The sequence below is a fragment of the Crocodylus porosus genome, unplaced genomic scaffold (assembly GCF_001723895.1).
Source record: "Crocodylus porosus isolate Cpor-Errol unplaced genomic scaffold, CroPor_comp1, whole genome shotgun sequence".
Classification (NCBI taxonomy): Eukaryota; Metazoa; Chordata; order Crocodylia; family Crocodylidae; genus Crocodylus; species Crocodylus porosus.
Window position 1 is genome coordinate 86,961,361 of NW_017728886.1, and position 5,521 is coordinate 86,966,881.

A 5,521-nucleotide genomic window follows, 5' to 3' on the forward strand; every position below is an offset into this window, starting at 1 on the left:
CCGGTGCTCTTTCCTGCTCAGGCAGGGGGTCGGACTAGATGATCTACCTAGGTCCCTTCCGACTCTAGCTACTATGAAACTATGAAACTATGAAAAGATTATATACTTACGTAGGTGGGGCTACCCACAATGATATTATAGAAGATGATATTAAAGAATATAAGCCTTCATGCACTTGGACACAACCCACTCCATAACTGAAGGGCATTAAGGAGAAACTTTCTGTATGTGCTAGTTATTCCATAATTAGGAAAGTACAGCTGAAAGACTTCGCAAGGTCATCTAGTCCAGCCCCCTGCTCAAGGTAAGATCACGTTCAACTAAACCATCCCAGCCAACTGAAAATTTCTGAGGATGGTGATTCCACAATTTCTCTAGGTAGCCTGTTTCAATACTTGATCATCCTTAGTCAGAAAGTTCATAGTCAGAAGTTGCCTACAAGACTTTTTGGACCATCTTCTGAAATATCTGAAACTGGTCTTTCTTCAACTGAATACTGGAGTTAATGAACTGATTAGTTCTAGTATGGTCAATTCATGTGTTACTATGATGACTACAGTGTTTTTACTCACTACTATCCAAATTCAAACTCTTGATTTAGAAGGGAAAAATCTGTGTCAATCCCAACCTCTGTTACTAAGCACATTTATTATAGAGGGTAAGGCCTCTGCCATGATTTCAAACATAAGAGCCCTAAGGTTTAGTAGAAACAGTCAGAGAATGAAACTAATTGAACAACACAAAACTGAAGTGGCTGGGACAAACTTGTTTGACTGTGTAATGGAGTGGATATTAACATGACATTTTACTAAAGGCATGCAGAGCCCAAACCAGACTTTTAGCTAGCCTGGCAAAAAGAGTCACATGTATACACTGTTCATATTGTGAAATTCAAAAAAGTGCTATCCTACCCAGCTAGAATCTAGATCTATGATGCTCAACCAGGGTGATGCAAAATCCTTTGAAGGGTGTCTCCAGGTATGAGATATGCAAGGTCTGGGGAGATAAGCAGGTAAGTGCAGGTCTCAGGCTAGTTCCTGCTTGACTAATCCCCCACTCCCACGGTCCATCATCCCTCTGCTACAAGTTACACAATGTAATATATATCTATTTTTTTTTTAATGGTGCCACTCAATTTACAGAAGGCATGGAGGGGTGCTGAGTCCAAAAAAGTTGAGAACTACTGACCGAGACATACATTCTCTAAATGTTTTCACTTGATGTGGCTTGGGTGCAGTTCTACCACCATCTAGTGGGAAATGAGAGAGATGCTTCCCTCATTCATTTCTACCAGATACAAGTTCACATTTATATCTTAAAAACATATGAACAAAAGTCATATTTAAGACCTCATTTCTGTGACTGCATTTTGGCATATTTTAGACACACCCAACTCATCTCTATTTAGTTTAAGGCCATTAATGTAGCTGCACAAGTACAAACCCCTTAATGTACACATACTTTCTAATTACATGCTTTAAGCCTACTCAAAACTGAGCTAAATTGCTTAAGTATATATCAAATTGAAATGATATATATATCTAACTTTTAAAAGGTTGCACAGGGAACCCAGCATAGACAAGGTCTTTGAGTTTATTTGAACAAGTCTAAGCAAATTCTAGGACTACTATTTGTCTCATTCTACTCTTCCACTACCTTCTAACAGTTTGTAGGTAAACCTTACCCATATTGGAAAAAGAAGATAATAACTCTGCTATTACACATTCAGCATACTCCTGACCAAAGCTTAAGATGAAAACCCAAGATAAGGGACAAGCCAAATTTGAAAGAACCTCTGTAGGCTGTAGCTTCACAATACTGCACAATAAAGACATTTTCTTGTAAAAGCACAGAAGCTGCAGGGTCAGATCTTGGTTGATCACTGCTCTGTTCAGCTTTTACAAAGTGTGCAAAATGATGCTCATTAATTGTATTATGGTACAAAAGTTAAAAAATAAGCAAAAGGTTTTTATTTGTATTCCTAAGTCATTCTTCTCTGGACACTATATTTGATCCTCAGATTTCATCCACATTTCCAGAGCTGGTAAACCTGCCTCAGCCTTGGAGACTGTCCTTAGTCATGCCTGAAGCACATCAGGAATGAGTGGTAGAAGCTCACTTATGATATTCTGTTCTGTGGATAAAAATGTCAGTCTCTGAATGATCAATCCAGCTGCTTTTGGAAAGGTGTGGCAGACAGCTGGAAGCTACCCACATAAAACTGCTGGACCAAGAGATTAGCACAGCAGTTTAGAACCAGAAGTGCTCAAACACCAGCCTGCAGTGCTGTATCTGACCTGTGGGGATTGTCTTGGGTCTGAAAATTTGGCAGCAGGAGCGGTAGCATCATTCCCCGGCTGCTAAATCTCTGGATCTATGAAGAGCCCCAGGCCCTGCATACTGGATCTTGCACCCAACCCTCATGCACAGGGACAGGCAGGGGTGGTGCTGGGCCCCAACACTATCTGTTTTGGCGGGAAAGGGGCCTGGAGGGGCAGTGCCAGACACCCGGGACCCAACCCCAGTATGAGGGGGGTGGGAAGGGACATTGCCAGACCCCTGGGACCCAATCCCAGCACGAGGAGGGTGGGAAGGAGTGGTGCCAGCCCAAAGGGACCCAAGCCTGGTGCAAGGGGTGCAGGAGGAGGTAGTGTCGGAGCCCCAGAGCCCAATGCTGGCACACAGGGTAGGCTTGTACCCCTTTTCCTGGACTTCCCCGCTCCCAGCACCCCCTACCTGCTGCATGAGTCACCTGTTCCAAGGCTCAACACAGCTGTGTATTTGGTCTGTAATCAAATTTAAGACAAAAGATTTCCTCCGCCTCCCATGCTGAAGGTGTTCGCTTGAAAAAGGGGAGGGAGGGAGGGGGGAAAAAATCTCATTTTAAATTCGTGTAAATATAGTATTTTGCTTGCTGATGCTTCAAGTGGAGTAAGAAAGGGTGAATGTCCATGTTTCACATTCATACCACAATGGCCTTTTAAGCCAACTGGTATCTCCTTGTAGTAGACCATCTAAGAAATGTTTATACAGATTATACACAAGGAAAGTAACCACGAACTGCTTTCAGAGTTGCTATTTTAACAAAACAATGCATTCAAGTAGCAGGCAATTGTGCTGCTCTCACCTGTATGATGTGCTGGCATATCAGTTACGGTGACCATTTTTGTTAATGTCCTCATTAAGCTCAAGGAATTGGAGCTCTTGGTAGTTGTGATATCTTTTATTAAACCACCTAGATATTTGAAAAAAAAAAATCTTTATTTTCAAGCTTTCAAGTGCACATACCTTTCTTCAGGCATAGGAGTGCAAAAATTGTAAAAATGTCTCTTAGGTGGAAATGAAAAATTGTATTTCACAGGAGAGCTGAAAGGTGTTATAAGATCTAGTTGGAAAAGTTCATTTTTGTGCAAATTAGGCTCAGATAAAAGTTAGACGAGTCTATTAACCTCAAAGTTGTCTAATGGCAAGCAGGATGTTTCTGGTTATGTTCCATATTTCACAGAAGGATGGGTCCTTGCTCTACTGGGCAACGAATTTCTCTCATCAAGGCAGCTCTCTTGTGCTGAGGCGGCTTGCCATCAGATAACTTTGAGGTACATAGACTCTTCTCTTATCTGATCCCAATTTGCACAAAATGAACTTTTCCAACTAGGAGATCTTACAACACCTTTCAGCTCTCCTGTAAAATATGATTTTTCATTTCCACCCAGGAGAAATTTTTACAATTTTTGCACTCTCCTATGCCTAAAGAAAGGTGCGTGCACTCGAAAGCTTGAAAATAAAAACTTTTTTTTTAAATATCTAGTTGGTTTAATAAAAGATATCACCTCTACCAAGAGCTCCAATTCCTTTTTCATGTAGACCAACACAGCTACAACCTGTATCCCTCATTAAGTTCAGGAAGCAGTTGTGTGCAAGAGTCTCAAAATTTTAACCACACAATATCTTCCCTACTTGTAATATAAGCTGTTGACAGGGTTGGTGTGATGTCATTGTTAAGGTCTTTCAACTGTCAGCTGTTCTTCTCTCTCACTGCTTCTTTTTTTGTATTCCTTATTTACATTTCCTCACATTCCTATTTTATGTCCCCTCTTCATCTGCAACTCACCCTACCCCCTTCCCAAAAAGAAACTGATTTTTCACTGACCACAATCATAATCATTATCATCTTTGCACAGGTCTTGAATATTCTTCCCTATGTCACTTCTCTGCCTCTATTTCTTCTACCATTTGCCTTCCATCTTTTATTTTGCCAACTCCTCTGTAGTTCTTTTTCTTTGCTCTTTTCCTACCAATTTCCAAATCTCTTCCAAATGTCATTCTCACATATATTTCTTCTCCTTCTCCTGGTGACTCCAAATCCTGCCCTGCTCTTCCCCTGAACTCAGTAAAGGCAGGAGCTTCAAGGCCCACTGATTACTGCTGGAATGCCACCATACTGTAAGCACTGCAGATGTCACAGGCTCACATCTTATAGACTGGCAGGAAAAAAACTATTCGGGGAGCACATAGTGAAGGCTCATACGCCAGGGATTTTGAAGATCTGCAGTGCAGTTCAGTGAGCTATTATATTTCAAGTCCTACAACATCTAAGGCTGTTAAATGTGAGCCATAAGTCCTAAGCACTTGTGATGACTAATTTTACAGGCAAGTGTCAGGTACCTGCCAAGTTCCAGTGCAGCTATCAGTCAAAGACTGGATCCCTCAGTGCCTATGTGTAACAAGTAAACTGAAGGGACTTACTTAACTTTCTGCCCCTTCATGCAAAAACAAAGTCCTGTTCCTCCCCACATTTAAAACATGACTTAGTATTCCCAGAATGGCTAGGAAGGAAAGAGCCTGAAGCCTTTAAGTGGACTGTACAGAAGCAGAGCATTAACAATACATGAGCGTTTGTGCACAGAAGGGTTGATATTTGACTGTGGGATTAGTTCTTAATGACTATTTTCTGGTTCATGGCAGGTGTTCCATTTATTCTAGTGTGTGTTCAGGTATGGTTTAACATCTTGAGAGTCTAAAAACCTGTATGGGTGGCTTTATGCCAAACAACAGCATACTTTATTGTTGAAAGCTCTACAGCAGTGGTTTTCAACCTGTGATCCGTGGATCCCTGGGGGTCTGCAGAGTATGTCTAAGGGGTCTGCGAAAGGTTACTAAAATTAATCAAAAGTACGTGAATACCCACACAATTCAAAGGGGTCTGCACCTCCATTCAAAATTGTTTAGGGGTCTGCAAATCACAAAAAGGCTAAAAACCACTACTTCACAACAAGGAAGTATTGCCAGGCATAAAATTCTTATAAGAGCAGGCTGTTCTAAATCCTCATTTTTCACTTGTGCAAGCATCTCTAAATTTGTTCTTTGAGTTAAAACTCCAGGTTTGGACCCAGCCAAGAGGTGATTTTTTTAAAATTTATTCAAGGTTTTTTCTTTCAAGACAAAGTGAAAGGTGTTTGTTGTGGGAGACTCCATCCTGCAGGGCACTGAGGGGGCAATCTGCCGCCCCGACCCCTTAGCC